This window comes from Penaeus vannamei, chromosome 8, assembly GCF_042767895.1.
Source record: "Penaeus vannamei isolate JL-2024 chromosome 8, ASM4276789v1, whole genome shotgun sequence".
Lineage (NCBI taxonomy): Eukaryota > Metazoa > Arthropoda > Malacostraca > Decapoda > Penaeidae > Penaeus > Penaeus vannamei.
Window position 1 is genome coordinate 13,771,953 of NC_091556.1, and position 25,000 is coordinate 13,796,952.

At 47.2% G+C, this 25,000-nt stretch overlaps 1 protein-coding gene across 5 annotated transcripts in view; it reads right to left on the reverse strand.

Annotated features, from left to right (window-relative positions):
* The window catches only part of LOC113817325 (DBH-like monooxygenase protein 1), a 452,414-nt gene that overhangs the window by 100,342 nt on the left and 327,072 nt on the right, over positions 1-25,000 (reverse strand). For all 5 annotated transcript variants that reach the window (XM_070124386.1, XM_070124384.1, XM_070124388.1 and 2 more), the window contains one exon: positions 1,987-2,011. The gene's annotated coding sequence lies outside the window, so the exon portion shown is untranslated. The remainder of the gene's footprint in view (positions 1-1,986; positions 2,012-25,000) is intronic.

Here is a 25,000-nt window from a genome sequence, read left to right on the forward strand (position 1 = left end):
CCCCAGGCGATCAGCACGGGGCACATCGCGTGGATACCCCCAGGGAGACTGAGCGGGGGGAGGAGAGGAGGAGGGAGGGGAGAGGAGGAGGGTGGGGAGAGGAGGAAGAGGGGAGGGGGATTCCTAGCGGGGAGTCACGAGCCGAAGAATACAAACTTAACAATCACTTTTACGCCCCGACTCGGCAGCTGGTGTGAACGCAACACTCTCGCTTCCGGGGAATGTTTTCGACGGGGCGGGGGGGGGGGGGGGGGGGGGGCTGCGGCTGCCTGCATCTGCATCTCCGTATACAGGTAGGAGTTTTATGCTACGTTGGGTTTATCATGAGAGATGGAAGAAGAGGAGAGAAAGGGAAGGATGGGGAGGGAAATGGAGAGGGAGGGAAGGGAGAGAGGGAGGGAGGGAGAGAGATGGAGAGGGAGGGAGAGAGATGGAGAGGGAGGGAGGGAGGGAGGGAGGGAGGGAGGAGAGAGAGAGAGAGAGAGAGAGAGAGAGAGAGAGAGAGAGAGAGAGAGAGAGAGAGAGAGAGAGAGAGAGAGAGAGAGGGAGAGAGAGAGAGAGAGAGGGAGGAGGAGGGAGGGAGGGGGAGGGGGAGGGGAAGATGGAGAGGGAGGGAGGGAGGGAGGGAGGGATAGAGAGAGAGAGAGAGAGAGAGAGAGAGAGAGAGAGAGAGAGAGAGAAAGAGAGAGAGAGAGAGAGAGAGAGAGGGAGGGAGAGAGAAAGAGAGCGAGAGCGAGCGAGAAAGAGAGAGAGAGAGAGAGAGAGAGAGAGAAAGGGAGACACCAGAACGAGATCACTTCTGTCCTTGCAGGCATCACGCATCCACTCGCGTCGGCGTCGAGGCGTTTGATCGCTCCTGCCCACCCCCACCCCCACCCCCACCCCCAACCCCCAACCCCATCGAAGTGACGGCGCAAAGGCTCGTCCTCGAAGCTCCATTTCCTATTGTTCTCCTTTCCCCGTTCAGGTCCGTGCCCTAAGGACCAGAGGTATAATTCTTACGTCTGTTCCCCCACGCGCGTCCTTTTCCCCCTTAATTGAGGATAATTGACTCACTGCCGAAAGACGATGCGCTCGAAATTGCTTCCTCGAAAGTCACTAATCGACAACACAAGCGACACACTGTTGCCATACGCGGGTCCCTCCGTTCCGTCCTGGGGGGTTGGATTCCTCGTCCTCACTTTTTTTCCACGCTCCGCCAATTAATTATTCTTACCACGCGTATCGAGCACTCGTCGTACGAGAGGAATAATTCCAAAATTCCCCGCCCAGACCCCTAATCCATTACGTACCTTTTTTTTGCTGTTATGAATTCAGATTGCCACAGGACAGCGAGCCCGCGCAATGGCACGAGGTTACCGATTCTCATATTTTTGGATATTCTTTTCATTTTGATTATACGCAATAAGCAACTCGGGCCGGACTGCTATTTCCGCGCGCCCTCCGGTGGCGGGAAATTATGTGGCGATGCACACAGATCTGGTTTCTGGCGAAGTGACGGCGGTAAATACTTTTTCCGGTAAACACTTGGTGGAAATCGCCTCTCGTGGCCGTCTGCTCCCGCCCCGCATATTAAAATGTGAACGCCAGTGTGACCAAGAGGGTGGCTTCTATTGCCTTGAGTATAACCATTAGGTATTAAAATCGCCGGCATTACCGCGGAAAAATGTGTGAAAAGCAGTAGTTTTACCCGGAGTGACAGCGCTGCCATGTGCACAGTCCTTGGTCATTATAACGCCCTAATTAGGAAGGCGGATGTCACACTGCCTGAATTACGTCTTCATTAGCATGCAAGGGACTCGTTCAACGTGAGAAAGACAAGGAAAAAACAATATATATAAACCTTTTTTGTGCTAGCAATCCCGATTCAATTTTGGGTTTAAACCTCTCATTTCTATTAGACCTTTTATATGTAATTCATTATATTTTTATACCAAGTCTTTGATGCTACTGATAAATAAACCAAAATGAAGACATCGCTCTTACCTTATTTGGACACTGCACGCGGATTCTGCGAAAACAAAAAAACATATATTAGTTTAATAAATATATATAATTTATACATAACATCTCACAATCCACATGGTGTACATCTCAAATAGTAAACGCAATATAGCTATATCATTATTTTTCTCCACAACCACATAATATAAAATAAATCCCTGTCTTATATCACAACGAATGTAAAAACCACTTCCTATAATTTCTAAAAATCATTCTAGCTCACAGCCCAATCACAACACAAATAAAACAAGCATTTTAATTCTGCCCTAAAAATTAATCCCTCTCACCATAAAAAAATAAAGTGATTCACCATAGCCAGCTTGTGCAATTGCCTGCCACATGCTAGCAACGCCCAAAACAGCCCACCGGCGACCACCCACGCCCGACGTCGACCAGACAGACCACGGCGACCAAGCAGAAACCAGGCACAATGCCACACGGGAGGGGGGGGGGGAGACGGAGGGAGGGGGAGGGAAGTGGGAGGGAGGGAGAGGGAAGTGGGAGGGGGGAGAAGGAGAGTAGGGGTTTGGGGTGAGGAGGAAGGGAAGACGTTGGAGAGGGGGGGGGGGGGGGTTGAGGAAGAGCAGGACACGAGAGAGGGAAGGGGAAAGGTCAGAAGAGTGGAGCTGACCAAGAAAGCAAGAATGAAAAAAGAAAAAAAGAAAGGAAGTAAGGAAGAGCGAGGGAAAAAAGTAGAAGGATGCGCGAGGGGAGAGGGGAGGGGGTCCTTCATACCCCGCAAGGAGACCAGGAGGCGGGGGGGGAGGGGACGCAGCGCCTTCCCCACCGCCAACAAAAGCGATCGCTCCGCCTCCCAAGACGTATCACCTCTCCCCCCGAAGCGCCGCCCAATCCCCCCCAATCCCCTCCCCCCCCCCCAATCCGTCAAGCGTCTCGGCCGTCTGATTAGAGATCGTTCGGGAAGAGGTTGACGCCGCGAGTCGCCCCCGCCGAGGAAGGGGTCGGCGCGGCGGGGCTGTGGCGTTGGAGTGCAGGCGAGGAAGAGGGAGGGAGGAGCAGTATAAGGAGGAGAGAGAGGGGGGGAGGGAGGGAGGGAGGGAGGGAGGTAGAGGGAGGAAGGGAGGAGGAGGGGGAGGGAGAGGGAGAGGGAGGGAAAGGAAGGAAGGAGGAGAGGGAAGGAGGGAGGTAGAGGGAGAGAGGAAGGAAGGAGAGGGAGAGGGAGAGAGGGAAGTAAGGAGAGAGAGTGAGTGAGTGAGTGAGACACAGCCAGACAGACAGACAGGCAGACAGACAGAGACAGCCAGAAGACCAGGGCCTGGTCTCGGTCCCCGCCACAACAAAGACGGGCTTTCAACCAACCCACACATGGCAAGGGCAGAATCGGGGGGGTAGGGGTAGGGGGAGGAGGGAGGGGAGAGAACATATTTGGCTCGCCTCTCCGATCGTTAATAAGATCCAGATTTCCATCTCGAAAGGAGGAGTTGCAGTCAAATGGTGCCTTTTAGCCGGCCGACAGCCCATGAGGAGTGGTTTAATAATCGCCAAGATAACAGAAACGGCCAAAGTTCTCGAGTAGTTTGGTTGTTCTTCTGGTCGTTAAGGTCGTTTGGGCAAAGTGGTTCGGCAGATGAACGACTGTCTCTGCCCATAAACCATGGCGTTGGGCACTTTATTCACCGCTGAACACTTTGTTCACGAGACGAATTAAACCAAAATCACCCTTTTTAATGCCCGATGATTGATATTCAAAATTCATGATCGCCTGTTCCATGCTTAATTAACAATCAGGACGAGATGGGATACAAGATGGAGCAGAAAATTATTTTATTCATTAATTTGTCATTTATCTATCTTTTATTATTCATTTTTTCTATATCCAAGTGAAAAATAAAACAACATACGATATTGCAGTGCCAGGCGCCATTTAGGAAGATGAGAACGAAATAAAAAAAAATCGAAAACAAAGATAAATACCCGCATTCCCATCTCTTTCTCTTTATCTCTTTTGCCCTCCCCTCCCCCTCTTCCCCTTCTCTCTCCCTCCCCTCCCCTTCTCTCTCCCTCCCCTCCCCCTCTCTCTCCCTCCCCCTCCCCTCTTCCACTCACTATCTCCCTCCCCTCCCCTCCCACTCCCCCTCCCTCTCTCCCTCCCTCCCCTTCCCCTCTACCCCCACCCTCTCTCCCTCTTTCCTTCCAAGACGCCCCGAAACAAATAGGAGAAACACTGTCATCTGCAGAACCGCGCCCCAAAGATGAATCTGCCCCCGGTGAAAAATGCCCGGGCACACAAAACAAAACGAGGGGGTTCGGGGTGGGGGTGAGGGGGTGAGGGGGGATAATCTCCCAAGAAACGGTGACACTCGAGGAACAAGTGCCGGCGTCGAGGGCGAGACTTGGAGGGCCGAGAATAAACTGGTCTGGGCATGTTAAGAGGATGCCTGATGGATGACTGAAAGGAGGAGGAGGAAGAAGAAGAAAAGAAAAGGGAAAAAACGAAGGAGGAATGGCGTGGACATAACAAAAATTGGGGGAGAGGTGGTGAAGGGTGAAGATGGGGAATGGGAAGAGAAGAGAGAGGATAAGGAAGAGGAGGAGAGAAAAAGTGAGTGTGAGAGAGAGAGAGAGAGAGAGAGAGAGAGAGAGAGAGAGAGAGAGAGAGAGAGAGAGAGAGAGAGAGAGAGAGAGAGAGAGAGAGAGAGAAAGAGAGAGAGAGAGAGAGAGAGAGAGAGAGAGAGAGAGAGAGAGAGAGAGAGAGAGAGAGAGAGAGAGAGAGAGAGAGAGAGAGAGAGAGAGAGACACAGACAGGAGAGGATACCCAAGACCAAAGCCGCCTCACCGAACCCCGGCTCAATCTCCGTTCATCCAGCGCAGCCTACAACGACATCCCCTGTGATTAACGTTTTCGTTTTTCAGAACACTAAAACTTCTGATCATCAAAAGTTTCGCGTTGCAAAGAACAAAACCGCTGCATCATGCTTTCACTCCCCCCCCCCGCCTCCCCCATCCCCCCTCTTCCCCCATCTCAAACGCCCTGCTGTGCGACGTAGAAAACTGTATTACTTCATATTTTCTCTTCATATCGTTCGGTTCCCCTTCAGAAGCCGAAGCAGGGATAAAAAAAAACGATAAACAAACAAACACGACGAACGAAGCCAAAGCCGGCGAAAGCGGACACTTAAAACAGAAGTCATTTCACATACTTCACTTTTTTTTTTCTCTTTCTCTCTTCTCAATTTCCCTTTCTTATAAACAATAACACTTCGGCCTTGAGTGTCGCTGATACACGGCCACGCTCCACAAATAATCCACTCGGAATGCAGACAAAATCCTTTCTATCTTATTATTATTATTTTTTATTCCGCAGGTTATTTTCTTATATATTAGAGAAAGAGGCGTGAGTCACCCTGCCCCTCACATCCCCCCTCCCCTCACCCCTACCCCCCACCCCGCAACCTCACGTACCGAGCCGAGCTTTGAAGAGCTGAGCATGTGAGAAATAAATTGTGCTTTTTCGAATTTATTGATTTTTTTCTTTTTTTTAGGGGGGTGGGGGGTGGGGGGCGTTGGGGGTAAGGGGGGAGGTGGATTTAGGCCGCGATATCCTAATATTTTTTACCTTTTTGTGATATTTTTTTTCTCTCATTTCCACTCCTGCTTTCAATTCACACCAAAAATAATAATAACAATAATAGTAATAATAATAATAATAATAATAATAATATTAATAATAATAATAATAATAATAAATAAATAATAATAAACAAAAATAATAATAATAACAACAAACAAACAAAAAATAAAAAAAATAAAAACTGACACATCAACACTTACAAACACACTAAAAAAACATACCCCGTTATACATCTCAGCCACGAAAGATATTTGAGACACATAGTTTTCACCATCTTAATCCCGCGCCCTCAACGGGATATCTCAGCGCCCCCAAAGCATACACGAAAAGGCAAACATTCCACTCCCTTTCAAGTTGCTAATTTCTCAAACGGGAGTCTCTGTTTTCCTTCGGTCTAAGATATCAATTAATATGCAAAAATTCTGCAAGTTTATCCGAAGGGCAAATATTGAGAAAGAGGAACGAAGGGCGGGGAGGGTGATGACGATAAATATCATAAGAAGAAAAATCTGAAAGAAAGAAGGGATAATTATGTATGTATATTATATTCTCTCTTCTCTTTTTTTCCTTCTTCTTCGGAGGGGGGAGGGTTGGGGAGAGGGGGGATAGGGATAGCTTAGGGGGGTCCTTTTTTTAAACGGATTCCCCCGTGTGACGTTTAAGGGACATGATTAAGACAGACGACCCAGCCATAGTGCTTCCCCCGTCTCTTCTCCCTTCACTCGCCCTTCCTCCTCTCTCAATAACTCCCCTCTGGCACCTTCCCTTGCCCCCTGTCACCCTTCCTCTACCCCCCCCCTCTCTCTCTCTCTCTCTCTCTCTCTCTCTCTCTCTCTCTCTCTCCCTCTCTCTCTCTCTCTCTCTCTCTCTCTCTCTCTCTCTCTCTCTCTCTCTCTCTATCTATCTATCTATCTCTTTCTTTCTTTCTTTCTTTCTCTCTCTCTTTCTTTCTTTCTCTCTCTCTCTCTCTTTCTTTCTCTCTCTCTTTCTCTCTCTCCTCACCAACCCTCTGCCATCACCCCCTGTCACCCCTTTCCCTCCCCTCTCTAACTACCTACCCTCTGGCACCTCCTACTTGCCCTTGGCCCTGTTCCCCTCCCTTTTTCCTTCCCCTCATCGTTCCCTCCCCCCTCCGCATCCATCTCTGTCTCGTTGCCGCTCCGTCTCTTCCTCTTTATCACGTTCCCCTCATTTTCGGCTTCCTCGTCATTTCGTAACGCACACCTTTTCTTTGCGGGGGAAGACAACACGAAACGACTACAGTAAAATACACACCTTTCACCTGCCTTGATTCGTGTTTCACCCTCCCCCCCTCCCCATCGCTCCCCGCCCCCCATTTTTATCAATACCTGGTCACTATAATCATGTTAGCTTTTAGAAACAGCTGAAATTAAAAAAAAGAAAAAAGAAAAAAAGTTGCCTCCCTGCAGAATGATGGGGTACGATGCAATCACATATTCATCTTTTCCTTTTTTATAAACCTCAACGCAACTCCTTTGATATCAAAAAGTCCGCCTGAAACGAAATCTTAGAAAAAAAGGAAAAAAAAGGAAACAAAAATCCAAAACAGCGGAAACGTCCCTTTCATCTAAGATCAACAATCACTGCATAGAGCGCGCGTATTGCATGCAACGCCGGCGTCAAAAATAACACCTTTCAAGTCCCCCTCTCGCGTGCTTGGCAACGCACTGTTTATCCGACCGCCCCAAGCACAAGCCAACAACAACAACAACAACGCGAGAAAATCGATCGCCGACTTTAACACCTTCTTTCCCCCAGGGTGGAAATTGACCCCAGTGATTGACGGCTGCTTGACAGAGAAGGGATTTCCGAACTATTTATAGATATCGATTTCCGATAGGCAGGAGCGGGTCGAGTCCGTCCGAACGGGTAGTTGCAAAAATGCGAAACAAAAGAACAAGACGCAGAGCAACAAAGAGGAGAGAGAAACAAAGGGAGAAAAACGGGAGGGGGAGGGGGGAGGAGGACAGGGGGAAGGTAAATATCCACTTCTGCGCCGTGACTGGATGTCTCTCGAGGAGGGATGAAGACATCGACGTTGGGGAAAGCAGCTAATGAACTAAAATAGAGACCGAAAACACAGACCACGCGACTGAACAGAAAGAATTTTGAGCCATGAACTGAATTCTCTACGCGGTTTGGGAATTTCGACCCAAATGACAGAGCTATTCTGACACTGCTAACAAAACCTTGCAATTGTTGAACAGCGTGGCGGTATCAACATCAGTTTATCCGCAATTTGCATTTTTGCGCCCATTTATCCATTTCCTTGGACCTGCCGAACTTAAGAGACAAAAATGATCCCATCTACTATCCACAAATAACTTCTACTCCCATCCACACCCATCCACCAATCCACACCCATCTACCTATCTACACTCTCATCCACTCCTCCTACCCACCTATCCACACTCCCATCCACTCCTACCCACCTATCCACACTCCCATCCACTCCTTCCCACCTATCCACACTACCATCCACTCCTTCCCACCTATCCACACCCCACCCACCTATCCACCAAAGTTTCCACACTCCCATCCACACCCACCCACCCACTCCACCCCTCCCCGCCCACAGCCTCCAAGCACATCTGCCGCCCCCTGGCCATCCTGCGCGGGCGTGCGGGCGCCTGGAACAAACATCGCCATCCCGCCCCTAACGAGACCAATAAGCATGACAGTACAGCAATTATATTAATCGCCCGTAATCTGGATTAATCACCAGCATCCCAGGCATCAAATTAAGGGATATGGGAGGCGGCCGCACTGGAGGAGGGGGATTGGAAGTGGGGGGGAGGGAGGGGGGGAGGCAGAAGGTGGGGGAAGGGGGGGAAGGAGAAAGAGAGGAAAACAAGGGTGATATAGTAAATCTAAAAGAATAATAGCAGTAATAGTAAAAAAAAAGATAATACCAATTTTATCATTATCATAATAAAATATAATTATCATCATTATTGGCAATAAAAATAACAGTAATCATCATTATCATTATTAGAATTAATATTATCATTATCATTATTATTATCTTTATCATTAACAATAACAGCAATAATTATCATCATTATCATCATTGTTATCATTGTTATTATAATTATTACTATTATCACCATTATTTATATATATCATCATTATTATCATCTTATTTTAATCATCATTATTATCATCTTATTTTAATCATCATTATTATCATCTTATTTTAATCATCATTATTATCATCTTATTTTAATCATCATTACTACCATCATCATCATCACCATTACCATCACAACAAACGGAAAAATGCCCAAAGAACCAGCAAACCCAAGAACACCATTGCCAACACCATTGCCAATACCACCCCATCATCATCATCGGTAACAACTATATTAATAACACAAGCCTCGAGATCAGGAACCAAGGGCCATATAGGGGGGAGGAGTGGGAGGGATAGGGAGAGAGGGAGAGAGGGAGAGAGATAGAGAGATAGATAGAGATAGAGACAGAGAGAGAGGGGGGGGGGGAGGGGGAGGGAGGGGAGAGGGAGAGAGGGAGAAGGAGAGGGAGAGGGAGAGGAAGAGGGAAAAGGAGTAGGAGAGGGAAAGGGGGGAGACGGGGAGGGGGCAAAGGAAAAGGGCTGGGAACGATTACAAGATGGAATCGATGAACTATTCCTAGTCCAGCCCAAACTATCACAAAAGTTTGGGGTTCTTTGTTAATCACAATTACCAGGCCGATGGGTTGCCAACGGCCGCCTTTATCGCGTGGCCGCCCGTAATTACGGAGGGAGAGAGAGGCCACGAGGCTGCTCTCTCGCTCTCGCTCTCTCGCTCTTTCGTGCGCTCTTTCGCTCTCTCGCTCTTTCGGTTATTCTTTCTTGCGTTCTTTTGCTCTCTCGCTCTCTCGCTCTTTCGTACGTTCTTTCGCTCTCTCGCTCTTTCGATTATTCTTTCTTGCGTTCTTTTGCTCTCTCGCTCTCTCGCTCTTTCGTACGTTCTTTCGCTCTCTCGCTCTTTCGATTATTCTTTCTTGCGTTCTTTTGCTCTCTCGCTCTTTCGTACGTTCTTTTGCTCTCTCGCTCTCTCGGTCTTTCGTACGTTCTTTTGCTCTCTCGCTCTCTCGCTCTTACGTACGTTCTTTCGCTCTTCTGATTACTCTTTCGTACGTTCTTTCGCTTTTTTGCTCTTTTGGTTATTCTTTCTTACGTTCTTTCGCTCTCTCGCTCTTTCGGTTATTCTTTTGTTACGTTCTCTCGCTCTTTCGCTCTTTTGATTACTCTTTCTTACGTTCTTTCGCTCTTTTGCTATTTCACTCTTCGCTCTTTTGATTATCCATTTTTCCGAGTTCTCTTTCTCTTTCTCTCTCTCATTCTTTAACTCACACAGACACACACACACACGTACAAACAAACAAACACACACACACACATATATACTTAAACACAGAAACACACACACACACACACACACACACACACACACACACACACACACACACACACACACACACATACTTAAACACAGAAACACACACGCTAAACATCATCATATATGCCTGTAAACATATATTCTCCACGTTCATCTTCGCTCTTCCTCTCCAATCACATTTCCCCCACCTCTCCCCCTAACCCCCAACCCCCCTCTCCCCCCTGTCCTCCCCCCCCCCACTCTTCTCCCCCCTACTGGGAATCGCGTCACGAGAAAGTGATGGAATAGCCATCCCCCCCCCCCTCTAGCCTCACGGAGAAGGGGGAAGGGGGGGAGGGAGGGAGGAATGGGAAGGAGGAGGAGGATGGGTAGGCCTACATCCTCCTCCTTACAACATCCTTGCTCATCCTAATCTACATATATGGATAGATACCTTTGTTCCATTACCGAAATTTGGCTCTTCGCCGGGGGTCATGGGGGCTGAAGGGGTAGGGGGGAGGAGAGGGGAGAGTTGAGGGTTGAGGTTGAGGTAGGAGGTTGGGGGAGGGGGTGGGCGGTAGGGAGCAGGGGAAGGGGGTAGGGGAAAGGGGACGGGGTTGAGGGAGGAGGTAGGAGGTAGGGGGAAGGGGTAGGGGTTGGGGTATGAATTGGGTTATAAAGTAGGGGAAGGGGGTAGGAAAAAGGCTTGGGGTAGAAAGTAGGGGTAGGGGTGTTGAGGGTTGAGGTTGAAGCAGGAGGTTGGGGTTGAGGTAGATAATAGAGGAAGGGGTTGGTGTAGGAAGGAGGGGAACGGGTTGGGGTAGGGAGTAGAGGGTAGGAGATTGGGGTTGGGTTGGGGGTTGGGTTAGAAATAGGGGGAAGGGGTAAAAGGTTTGGGATGGGGTTGAAGGTAGGGGAGATAAGCGTAGGGGTAGTAGGGGGGGGGGTCAGGGGGTTGCTCTATTTTGCATAATGCCGTATAATCACCCGAAGGTTTATTCATATTAGTTTTATAATGATGGCAGGGTCATTAGCGATGCTCCTCCTGAGTGAAATTATATTTATATAAAAAAAAGTAGTAGAGGGGGGATGAGGTTGGGGGGACTAATTAAAATTGGTATATGTTAAGTGTATTGAAATTTATTTGGGAGTAAAAGCTCTTATGGGTTTGGTGTCCGCGCGGGTGTTGAGTCTCTGTCTGTCTCTCTCTCTCTCTCTCTCTCTCTCTCTCTCTCTCTCTCTCTCTCTCTCTCTCTCTCTCTCTCTCTCTCTCTCTCTCTCTCTCTCTCTCTCTTTCCCTTCCTCCCTCCCTCTCCCTCCTATCTATTCATCATCAATTTGGCTGTCTGCCATATGCCTACCTCTGTCTCTGTCTGTCTGACTGTAACTGTAAATCACTCAGTCATTCACACTCACTCACTCATTTACTCTGCCAAATTTCTGTCTCCCTCTCCCCCTTTTCACTTCTCTGTCTCTTTCTCTGTTCCTATCTCTAACTTTAAACTCCATCTCTATCTCTATTTTACCTCTACTTCTTTCTCTATCTGTTTCTGTATTCTCAAACTCTTTCTCTACATCTATATCTATCTCCATTTTACCTCTATCTCTATCTCTGCCCCTGTCTATTTCCTAACTCTTCCTCTATTTCTATCTCTATCTCTATATTACCTCTATCCCTCTCTGTTCTGTCTCCGCCCCTGTCTAGTCTCAAATTCCTTCTTTATTTCTATCTCTATCTCCATTTCACCTCTTTTCTCTATTTCTATCTCCATTTTACCTCTAGCCCTATCTCTTTCTCTGTCCCTGTCTCCCATTTTTCTCGCCCCTGCCTTTCCTAACCTTGTTCGCGCCAAGGAGACTTGAAGAAGCTCCCTTTGCCATGATTCACACCAGAAGCTGTCAGATGTCTGGTTTTGAGAATTCTTTTTCTTCTGGGAATACTTGTGCTCTCGCTGTCTTCCACGTGCACGCTTTTTCCGTCCTTCCCAATCGCCTGCTTCTCTTCAATTCTTTCTTTGCTTTTTCTTTCTCTTTCTCTTTTTCTCATTTTTTTCTTTTCTTTTTTATTTGTTCTTTCTATTTTTCTCTCTTTCTCTGTGTACGTGGGTGGATGAGTGTGTGTGTGTGTGTGTGTGTGTGTGTGTGTGTGTGTGTGTGTGTGTGTGTGTGTGTGTGTGTGTGTGTGTGTGTGTGTGTGTGTGTGTGTGTGTGTGTGTGTGTGTGTGTGTGTGTGTGTGTGTGTGTGTGTGTGTGTGTGTGTGTGTGTGTGTGTGTGTGTGTGTGTGTGTGTGCGTGTGCGTGTACGTGTGCGTGTGCGTGTGCGCGCGTGTGTATATGTGTGAGTGAATGTGCGTTTGTTCTCCCTAACTTTTCCCTCTCTCCCCTTCTCTCTCCCTCCCTTCTCCCCCTTCCATCTGCCCTTATATCACCCTCGGCCTCCGCCTCCATCAGCCTTTTCCAAAAAGACTTAACTCCAGTACCGATTCCTCCTCCACCTCTCCGCACGCAATGCCTCCATCACGACTCCCCTTCCAACCCTCCCTCACTCAATCCCTCCCTCCCTCCCTCCCTTCCTAGCCCCCCCCAACATCTCGATCCACCCTCCCCTCCGCCCCCCTCCATCACCCCCTACCCCAACACCTCGATCCTACCTCCCCTCCACCTCCTCCCTCCCTCCCCCCCACCATCCATCCCTCCCAACACCTCGATCCTACCTCCCCTCCACTCACCCTCCCCCATCCCCTCCCCCACCCCCACCATCCGTCCCTCGACCTCCTACCAAGATATCGTGGCGGCCTCTTTTCTCCGCTCTACTTTCGTTTCTATCTGGTCTACCATTTTCTTTCTCTCTCGCTTTATCTCTTTCTCTCTTCCCTTTCATTAACTTTATTCGGTGTTTTGAGCTATGGCTGTCTTTTGCTTTGTTTGGTTTGTTTTTTAACTTTTGTTTCTTTATTTTCTCTTGATTTTCTCGACTATTGTCTCTCTTCTTCGTTAGCTTCTTCTCCTTCTCCATTTCGTTCAACCTCACTCTCTCTTCTTTCCCCTATCAGGTTCTCCCTCTCCTTCAGAACGTTCATCTTTTCCTCTTTCAGTACCTCTTTTTTATTCTATCTACCAGCATCTCTCTTTCTTCTTATATTCTTCTAGCATCTCTCTTTCTTTATTTCCATCTTCCCCACTTCCCTCTTTCTTTTCGCTTTCCCAGCCGCTCCTTTCTTCTTTTTTTTCTCCGCCAGCATCTCCCCTTCTCTTCTTTATCTCCTTTCCAGCAACTCCCTCGGTCCTTCCTTCCTTCCTTCCTACCCTCCCTCCGTCTCTCCCTTCCTCCCTTCCTCCCTCCCTCCTTCCCTCTCTCTCTCTCTCTCTTTCCCTCCCTCTCTCTCTCTCCCTCCGTCTCTCTCTCTCTCTCTCCCTCTCCCTTCTTCCCTCCCTCCTCAGCGCTTCCCCCATCTTCTCTTCGGCCCTTTTCTCCCCTCTTCTCCTCAATCAAGAGCGCGCCCCTAATACCAGCTACGATACCTGGCACCCGCATCTATCCCCAGTAATACCATCGAAAACTACACGTACACACATGGACATACACACAGATGTACACACACCCAGACAAAGACGGTCAGACAGAGCGAAGGAGACACAGACGCGCGCGTAGACACCCTCACACACACAGATACAGACGCTCACACCCACACCCACACATACACCCCCAAACCAATACCTACACCCATATCCACACCACTCCCCCTCACACACCCTCCACACACATCCCCACAACACACCCACACCTACACCCTCCCCCCACACACAGGCGCGCACTCACATCCACACTAATACACACACCTACACCCCCCCCACACACACACAGGCGCGCACTCACACTCACACCCACACCTACACCCCCCCCACACACACACAGGCGCGCACTCAAACCCACACCCACACTAACACACACACATCCACACCTACACACACACCAACACCCCCTACACACCCACACGGGCGGCCGATCAGTCCCAATCACTCCGCGCTTCCACAAAAGGCGGCGGCGGCGATGTCATTAGCCACCGCCCGCGGGGGTGAACACGGCGGAGATAGAGGAAGCCGGAGGGAGGGGAGCTGGAGGGAGGGAGGGAGGGAAGGAGAGGGGCAGGGCTTTGGGAGGGAAGGAGGGAGGGAGGGGGGAAGGGAGGGATAGGGGCTTTGTGAGGGAGGGAGAGAAAAATGGGAGGACTGGAGGGTGGGACGAGGAGTGGAGAGAGGGAGGAGGGGGAGTGGAGGGAGGGAGGAGGGGGGAGTGGGAGAGGAGGAGGGGAGGGGGGGAGGAGGGATAGTGGGGGAGGTGGGGTGGAGGGAGGGAGGGAGGGGTGTTTGGAAGAAACCGGAGGGACATGGAAGGGGAAAGAGGGAGAGAAGGGAGAGGAAGCTGAGGAGGGGAGACGGGAATGGGAGAGAGGGGAGGAGGGTGAAAAGGGGGAAGAGAGGGAGGGAGGAAGGGAAGAAGAGAAAGAGATTGTGGAAAGAGGGGCATGGGAGAGAATATAAGAAAAAGCGAGATAGAGAGAAAATGGAAGGGAGAAGACAACGAGGGCGAAGAAAGAAGATTCAAGAACATGGCGAAATCGAAATAATAAGAAAAGACCAAGGAAAGGGAAGAACAAATAAAAGATAAAAAAAAAAATGGACAAAAGAGGGGGGGAGAAGGGAGAGAAGAAAGCGAAGAAAGGAGAAAGGAAAAATAGAAAGAAAAGGCAGGAGGGGGCGGAGAAAGGGGGAGGGGAGAAACGCAACTGAACGGACGAAAAGACGAAAAAAAAAAAAAAATCCCCGAGGTCTTTTTAGTCGGGCTGGGCGAAGGATCCCTCTTCTTCCGGGAAATGCTGAAGGAAAAGTAATATTTCTGATTACGGAGGAAGTGCAACACGACCGTAATAAAAAATGGCGATGAAGACCAGCAAGGCGAAGAGTAAAATAAAAAGGGATTCTAAAAACAAGGAAAGCCGAGGAAGGAAGGCAGACTGGAACACGAAAGTTGTGGTGATTTAAGGTAAGTGCCACAAAAATATGAATTACATACATACATACATACATACATACACATACGCATACACACACGCTCACGCACATGCACATGCACACGCACACACGTCTACATACCTACATACGTAAATATATATATACATAAATATAAATATATTTTATATATATATATATATATATATGTGTGTGTGTGTGTGTGTGTGTGTGTGTGTGTGTGTGTGTGTGTGTGTGTGTGTGTGTGTGTGTGTGTGTGTGTGTGTGCATGTATGTATATATATGTATGCGTATATATATATATATATATATATATATATATATATATATATATATATATATATAGCCACATACACACACTCACCAATTCTGTTTAATTTACCACAACCTTTATTATTCCAACACATTCGCAAAATATTCCCTCACATTTTTTTCAAAAAATGGAAATCAAATTCCATCACCCGATTCGCGCGCGCATCGCCGCCACACGCCGAAATGAAGGAATAACGCTTTCCACGCGAACAAAATTAATTAATGGGGATTTACCTCCAGATAACTCATGAGCCCCGAGCCCGCCGGTTATCCGAAATGATGAGGCCTCACACGCCCGCGAGTATTTTGCTCTACGGCAGAATGGGGCGTGCGATGGACTCCCTGCGGTGGGGGAGGGGGACGGGGAAGGGGGAAGGGGGAAGGGGAAGGGGAAGAGGGAGAGGGGAAGGGGGAAGAGGGAGAGGGGAGGGGGAAGGGGGAGAGGGAGAGGGAGAGGAAAGGGGACGGGGAGGGGAAGGGGGAGAGGAAAGGGAGAGAGGGAGGGGGAAGGGGGAATGCGGAGAGGGGAGGGAGAGGGGGAGGGAGGATGGTCTATTATAGGGGGAGATAGATAGGAAGGGGTGGATAACTACCTCCCCCGTGTTTGGATATGTCCATCTGTCTGTCTGTATGTATGAATGTATGTGTATGCCTCCCTGCCTGTGTGTCTGTCTATCCGACAGTCTGTCTGTCTGCCCATTTTCCTGCTGGTCTACCTGCCTCCCCACCCCCCTCACTCTCTCTCTCTCTCTCTACTTATTCTGTCCATTTCCCTCTCTCAATGCCCCATTCCCTCTCCCCTACTTTTCTCCCTCTCCCTCTCCCCTTTTCCTTTTTTATTTCAAAATACGAAAACAAAAATCCACTCCAATCAGGCATCGTGACTCAGCATGTGTGGCCAAATTTTCTATCCGATTAACTACAAAAATTCCCGCAGAGTATACACTAATACGCGAAAACATAAAATAACCGCAGCAAATTCCTCAATAACACCAGCAATAAAAATATTACATCGATAATAATATAAATGTCAATAGTAATAATGATGACGATGACGATGGTGACTATGACGATACGATAAAAAAATATTTGAATAAATATATGTATCGTACATCTAAATTAATAAACATGCTCCGAAATAGAATAATGATAAAATAGATAAAAGAACAGATACACGTGAATATAAATAAATTAAATAAAATACGCTCGCATCCATAGCGACAAACCAAACGACCCCAAATAAAATCCAATTATTAAAAAAAGACCCACAAAAATATGTTCCCGCCCGCGAGCCCTCTTCCCGCCCACATCTGACGGGACAATTATCGCTAAATCGCCGTAATTTACACACTTGGGAGCGAAATCCGGGACACAAATGGTAATGGCGGGCGATCGCGGAATGTGCATCGTTACGGCGCGTAATTCATATATTCCCGTCACGTCCTTTCTTCTATTCATTCCCTTATCTCCCGTTTATCGTTTATCCTGTTATCATTTATCCATCTCCTACTCCATTATTCGTCTATGAAGTCTATATCCTCCATGCGTTTGCCTCGTTCTCGTTTCTGAGATCGAGCTTCTTTTGTTTTGAAAGCATATCCACGCGTTACTTATTTTTCTTTCTATTTCTATTCCTCCCCAAAAAGATCAAGGCTTTTTTTTTATACTTTCCTGGTGTTTATTTTCCCTTATTCTTTTTATGAGCGTTCACACTCCCAAAAGTTTTTCCATTGTTTAATTGATACTCCCGTGTAGATTGGATTTTATTCTTTTGAAAGCGGCTCGATCCTCTATGCGCTAAATCCCAGTCTAGTTCAGAGGATCAGATTTAGTTGAAACATGGAATCGCGGAATCTATAAATATAGTTCCAATCCAGCTGTTCGGAGCAAGCGACAGGAGGTAAAGAGTGGGCAGGTGTGTAAGGCCTAGTAATAAATAGATTAAGACAGAGAGAGAGAAAAAAAAATGAGCGAGAAATAAAAGGTGAAGAGGATGAGAAGCTGGAGGGCGAATAGGCCTGTCGACGGTTACCAATTACCATTAACCTCCTCTTTTGAACCACGTCGGAGATAACAGAACCACATCTTTTTATTTCCTAATTCTTATTCCTTTTATTTCTTTTAAGCCACGTTCGGAGGACCCTTAAGAACTCGTCCGCTTTGTCTCCGTCCGACTTCGGCTTCATAAGGAAAGGAAGTCGCACCTTTGACTCCCTCACGTTTCACCCGCGGCCTCTCGCCTCCTACCTGAGGATGTCGAAACTTATTTTTCATCGTGTCCATTTGTAACTTTTTTTCCTTCTTTTTTTTTTACAAATGGAAGTTAACAAGTGCCGGCCATCGTTAGGCTTGTTTGTCCGCTTCCGAACACCTGCTAATTAGCGACAGACACAACGACCAGCGTGATCTAATCTAATTGATTCATTACTGAGCATTTCAAGCGTGTAGAAAAAATAAAGATAAATGAAAAAATTAAATTATGGTATTCCAAATATTCGTATATCAAGATGTGGACAAATCGGTTTTAAAATCTATTTCCCAAATGTAACTGATTAGATTTTTCTTGTATTACGCTATATTGTGTATCATATCATACTGATAAAACATCGGTTTACATCATATATAAACTATATTACATTACATGATTATATATACATATATATGTATGTATGAATATATATATATATATATATATATATATATATATATATATAGAGAGAGAGAGAGAGAGAGAGAGAGAGAGAGAGAGAGAGAGAGAGAGAGAGAGAGAGAGAGAGAGAGATACCTACTTTCATACAACATACATACATACACATACCGACACACACACATACATATAGACATATACATACGCATATATGCATACACACACATACACACATACATATACATATAGCCTATTCGCCAGGGAATGCCCCACCTTTCCCTTAAAAAGATAAAGAAACGAGGAAAAATCCCGCCAGGAAGGCCTAGTGGCCAGAGTAATTTGTCCGAGAGAAAATTAGAGCTGGACAGGTCACGTGATCTTGTTATTTATCAGAGGCCGACTCCCATTGGTCGAGCCGCCACAGATGTTATCCCGATCAGCCAATGGCCAGAAGCCTAACAAAAGGCAGCGTTGGAAATCCCATTGGCAACCCTGATTGAACAAGAGCCGAACGACCAGCCATTTACAGGCAATTTAGCCATTTAGTGATTAGTAAAGGATCAGGCAAAGACCCGCCCATTTAAATTCGGGAATCAGAGAGCGCGCGGACGCCGCCATTGGCTATCGGTTTTGGGGGAAATTAAAAGACAATGTGCTCTCTCTGGCCGTGGCTGAATACATGCATAAGATACATAGCAGATCATTGTGTGTGTGTGTGTGTGTGTGTGTGTGTGTGTGTGTGTGTGTGTGTGTGTGTGTGTGTGTGTGTGTGTGTGTGTGTGTGTGTGTGTGTGTGTGTGTGTGTGTGTGTGTGTGACTGTGTGTGTGTGTGTGTATGTGTGACTGTGTGTGTATGCGTGGGTATGTGTGACTGTGTGTGTGTGTGTGTGTGTGTGTGTGTGTGTGTGTGTGTGTGTGTGTGTGTGTGTGTTGTGTGTGTGTGTGTTGTGTGTGTGTCTGTGTGTGTGTATGTGTGTGTGTGTATGTGTGACTGTGTGTGTGTGTGTGTGTGTGTGTGTGTGTGTGTGTGTGTGTGTGTGTGTATGTGTGTGTGTGTGTGTGTGTGTGTGTGTGTGTGTGTGTGTGTGTGGAGGAAATAAAGAAAATTGGTTCAACCGCCGGTGATCCGGGGACCTCTCCCCCCCTCTCCCATTTCCCTATATGAAGGCGAGAAGGATCAGGTGCCGAGCTTTAGGGGATGTGCGGAGGGGAGGCGAAGGGGAAGAAGAGGAAAAATCAAATAAGAGGAGAGAGAGAGAGAGAGAGAGAGAGAGAAAGGGAGAGAGAGAGAGAGAGAGAGAGAGAGAGAGAGAGAGAGAGAGAGAGAGAGAGAGAGAGAGAAAGGCAAGCTTGAGAGAGAGAGAGAAGCAAGATACAGAGAAAGCAAAAACTAGAAAGAGAACAAGGCCGAGAACGAAAACGAGAACAAGAGAACGAAAACGGAGGAGGCAAAACCCGAGCCGAGCCGAGGCGACGGAGCGCCGAGCGGCCCAGGCGGACGAGGCTCCTGTCGGCGGCGGGAGACAGGAGGAGGCCAGAGGGCGCCTCGGCAGGTGCGAGTGTGGGCGGCAAGGATCACTTCAGGTACAAGTGAGGATTTCCGTGGTAATGAGACTTGCTTCAAGGGCCTCGCACAAACACACGCGCGCGCTTTCACGGACGTAGAGACGCGTAGGACGACACGGACACGCGGATACGCACGTACACATACATGCCTACGGACTAGATACATACATAAATACATACATGCAGCACATTCGCATGCATCCATACATATAAACATGCATACAGTACATATAAATACAAACATACATACCGTACATATAAATACAAACATACATAAATATAAAAACAAAAATACATAAATATAAAAACAAACATACAAACATACATACATACATATACATATAAACATGCAAACATCCATCCATACATACAGTACATATAAATACATACATACAAACATTCATACATACATACACCCGGTTAACACAAATGAAAATATAAAGCAATATATTCCAACACCTACATACTGCTAAAAATCAAGGAAAACTGCGTAAAAGGAAAAAAAAAAGACTGAACAAAAACAATTAAAAGGGGAAACACGAACACTAGTTGCCCACAAATAAAAAGAGGAGGAAAAATACACAAAGAGCTAAAAGGAGAAAAGAGGAGAAGAGACAATAGGGGAAGAGTAAAAAAGGAAAAGTAAACAAAAACACGAAGAAAAAAAGAGAGACAAGGGAAAAGGAGATAAACGGAAAAGAAGAAAAATAATGAAGGGAAAGAAAGGAAAATAATGGAAGAATGGAAATAAAATGAAGAGAAAAAAAGAGAAAGCGGGGGGAAACGGATAAAAATGGAAGAAAAGGGAAAAAGAAGAAGGGGAAAAAGATAAAGGGACGAAAGAAAGGAAAAACATAAAAAATAAAAAAACAAGAGAAAAAGATAAAGGGACGAAAGAAAGGAAAAAAACATAAAAAGGAAAAACAAGAGAAAAATATAAAGGGACGAAAGAAAGGAAAAAAACACATAAAAAAGGAAAAAGAGAAAAAGATAAAGGGGGGGAATTAAAAAAAAGGAAGAAAGGGGGAGAAGTCCCACAACGCCAGAAATCACCGATCATTCCCTTGTCTCTGTTGTTTACACCGGACAAACACTCCAAGGAATTTTTGTCCTTCTTGTTTAAACTCGATACAAATGAAACTTTCGGAACCCGATGTTGTTTTTATTTTACTTTTTTTTTTTACTTTTTTTCTTATTCTTTTTCCTTTCTACTACTATTACTCCTTCTGCTTCTTTTCTCATGTTTATCTTTATTCTTTTTCCTTTCTACTACTATTACTTCTCCTTCTCCTACTTCTTTTCTCATGTTTATCTTCTACTTTCTTCCTTTCTTCTTTTTTTCTTCTACTTTCTTTCTCTTTTTTCTCTTCTTTTCTTCCTTCTATCTTCATCTTTTCTTCCTTTTTCCTTTACTTTTCTTTTTCTTTCTCTTTCTCCTTCTTCCTCTCCTCTTCCAATTTTTCTTTTCCTCACGAACCTCCGATCACTTAAGAAAATGGATCGATACGGTTTGGACTGTAAAGAAGAAAAAAAAAGAAAGAAAAAAAAAAGATATCCTCATTTGTTTAATGAAGACGAGACATTCAAGTGCCAGGGACTTTCCGCAGCTTCCAGGGATTAGATATCGGTGTTTTCTCTTGGTGTTTCCTTCATCCCCCCATTCTCCCCATCCCCCCATCCCCCTCTCTGTCTGCCCACCCCACTCCCCCTCTTCATCTTCTGCCGGGTTCGTCTGTGGTCGACTGTCGGTCTGATGTCTTTGTCGTTTTCTTTTTTCTTTTCTTTTCCTTTCTCTCCTCGCATCGTTTCTTCGTCTCCTCCTCGCCCTTTGTGTCTCCTTCCTTTTCCTTCCTTTTCTTTTGCTTCTTCTCTCTTTCTCTTTCTCTTCCTCTCATCCTTCTCCTTCTCCTCCTTTCTCTCTCTCTCTCTCTCTCTCTCTCTCTCTCTCTCTCTCTCTCTCTCTCTCTCTCTCTCTCTCTCTCTCTCTCTCTCTCTCTCTCTCTCTCTCTCTCTCTCTCTCTCTCTCTCTCTCTCTCTCTCACCCTCTCTCCCTCTCTCACTCTCTCACTCTCTCACTCTCTCACTCTCTCACTCTCTCACCCTCTCTCCCTCTCTCACCCTCTCACCCTCTCACCCTCTCACTCTCACTCTCTCCCTCTCTCCCTCTCTCCCTCTCTCACCCTCTCACCCTCTCACTCTCTCACCCTCTCACCCTCTCACCCTCTCACTCTCTCACCCTCTCACCCTCCCTCCCTCCATTTTGCAACGAAAGCAAGTCAGGAGGTCCAATTACATTTCCCAGAAAACTGAACCTGGTAAATTGTGATTCCTCCTTAAAAAAAAAAAAAAAAAAAAAAAAAAAAAAAAAAAGTCGGGGCGCTTTCTCCAAATATTGGCGCGGTATTCTTCCCTCCATCGACTTATTTGCCGTAGAATTATCTCGACCAAAAAGACGAGTAATTTGATTGGATAATCAGAAGGAGGGCTGGGGTGGGGTGGAGGGGAGGGGTGGGAGGGAGGATTGGAGGGCAAAATCCCCTGGCTGTGGAGGGATAAAGCTCCCTCGATCTGGCTGTGATCTGCACGATGAGCTGCGAACTCCACGGCCCGATCCGAATCAATTTTTGCCGAGAGGGAGCACGCGGGAAAGCAAAATGGTGTTGGGCGAGTTTATTTCCTGCTCTCTCTCTCTCTCTCTCTCTCTCTCTCTCGCTCTCGCTCTCGCTCTCGCTCTCGCTCTCGCTCTCTCTCTCTCTCGCTCGGTCTTTTTCTTGTTATTGTTCTTATTCTCGGCCTCGTTCTCTCTCCCCCCCCTCTCTTTCTCTCTCCCTCCCTGCCTATCCGTCTGTCCGGCTCTCTCTTTCCCTTGCCCTCTCCCCTGCCCTCCCCCTCCCCCACCCCCTCTCCCTGACCTCCACCGCTCGTCCTCACATTCAGGTATTTCGTCATTTTTCCCCATCGCGGAGAAGCCGTCGATTCTTTTCCACCGTCTTGAATTTCGTCTGTTCAAGAGAAACTGTAAGGCCAGCTATTATCCTTTTTTTTCCTCCTCCCTTCCCTCTCCCACTTCCCCTCTTCCCCTTCTTCCCCTACCCCTCTTCCCCCTTCACCTCCGTCACAAGAAGGCCTTTTGGGAAATTAACGGAAAGTCAGATGGAAAACGCTGTGTGTACAATAAAGGTCTTTTCTCCATTTTTTTTTTCTTGGGCTTTGATAAGATGATGCATTTTTCGGCGCCGGTGCCTCGGTGATTAATCAAGACGTGTTGTCTGGACATTGAGGAATGTTTAAATGCGCGGAGGAATGGGGAGGGAGAGGGAGGAAGGGAGGGAGAGGGAGGAAGGGAGGGAGAGGGAGAGGGAGAGGGAGGGAGGGAGGGAGTAGGGAGGAATGGGGAGGGGAAAGGGAGGAAGAGGGAGAGGGAGGGAGGGAGGGAGGGAGAGCGAGGAAAAGGGATGTGGGGAGAGGGAGAGAGGATAAGGGGGGAAACACGCGAAAAATGGAGGCTGAGACAGAGAGAGAGAAGAAAAGAGAAGAGAAGAGAGAGAGAGAGAAAGAGAAGACAAAAGAGAAATTAACCAAAATCCCCCACCAGTCTTGCTCGTTTATACACACGCATCCAAGCCTGATTTCACATGGCCGCGTGTACGTACGCATCCGCACACGCCACCCAAGGGGACTAGGCCTCCGCATCCGCTCGCCAGCTGGAATTACGTACATGACGAATCGACTGGTGTTCTTTGCATGTTATTGAGGTCAAACACAAAGCGGGAATACAATGGAGCTCTCGAGAGGGAGAAATGGGAATGCGAGGTGTGTGGGTTGTCTGTGTGTGTGTGTGTGTGTGTGGGTTGTGTGTGTGTGTGGGTGGGTTGTGTGTGGGTGGGTTGTGTGTGGGTTGTGTGTGTGTGTGGGTTGTGTGTGAGTTGTGGGTTGTGTGTGTGTGGGTTGTCTGTGTGTGTGTGTGTGTGGGTTGTGTGTGTGTGGGTTGTGTGTGTGTGTGGGTTGTGTGTGTGTGGGTTGTGTGTGTGTGGGTTGTCTGTGTGTGTGTGTGTGGGTTGTGTGTGAGTTGTGTGTGTGTGTGTGTGTGTGTGTGTGTGTGTGTGTGTGTGTGTGTGTGTGTGTGTGTGTGTGTGTGTGTGTGTGTGTGTGTGTGTGTGTGTGTGTGTGTGTGTGTGTGTGCGAGTGTGTGTGTGTGTGCGAGTGTGTGTGTGTGCGAGTGTGCGAGCGTGTGTGCTTCTGCATGCGTGTATGCGTGCGCGTGTGTATGCATGAATTACGTATATCTATATATATGTATGCATTATGCACGTATCATATCCGTATTACGTATGTCCACGTAACAAATGACTCGAAATTCATCTAAACAAACGAAATTTAAAAAATAACAAACAAAAGAGAAACAAGCAAAGCCCAATCACCAAAGACTTCAACCGGAAAGAGAGAACGCAAGACATAAAAAGGGGGAGGGGGAGGGGGAAACAAGAGGGGGGAGGGGGTTGGAGATCGCATTTATTTAGTAGAATATCAAAAAAAAAAAAAAAAAAAAAAAAAGTTCCTGTACAGCAGCTGGAGTGTGGGTAATAACGGAAAGATATCGAAGAAACGGGAGGAGAGGGGAAGGGAAAGATGAGGAGATGGGAGGAAAGGGGAAGAGAGAGATGAGGAGAGGGGAGGAAAGGGGAAGGGAGAGATGAGAAGAGGGGAAGAGGGAAGAAGCGAGATGTGAGGAAAGGAGGAGGAAGGAGGGAGAGGATATGAAGGATGAGAGGAAGAGAGAGGGCGAGGTGAAAGATGGGGAGAAAGGAAGAAGGAATAGAGAGAAGACGAGAAGAGAGGAGAAAGGGGATGAGGGATGAGATGAAGAAAGGGGAGGAAGACGTAAAGGAGAGAGGAAAAGGGGTGAAAGGAAAGGGCGAGAGGATGTGCGTAGGCGGAATAGAAGGAAGACGAAGAACAGGGCGGTTCGGCGAGGGGAGGAGGGTGAAAATTAAAAGTTGAACGAAAACAACAGACGGAGAATGGAAGGAAATAGGAATGTGAAGAATGGGAGAGAATTTACGATAAATACGAATGGAGAAAATATGGCAATCACGCACGCTGAAAGAACGCAATACGGAGAAAATAGCACAGAGGGAGAGAGGATGACGGAGGGAGATAACGAATGCAAGAAATATAGGGAAAAGACAAGCCTAGAGAACGGAAGGACAGATGGAAAAGGAATGATTTGATGTCTATCCTTCTCTCTCTCTCTCTCTCCCTCCCTCCCTCCCTCCCTCCCTCCCTCCCTCCCTCCCTCCCTCCCTCCCTCCCTCCCTCCCCTCCCTCCCTCCCTCCCTCCCTCTCTCTCTCTCCCTCTCTCTCTCTCTCTCTATCTATCTATCTCTCTCTCTCTCCTTCATCCCGCTTTCCACCTTTCCTCTCTTATCACTTTTATCTCCCTTA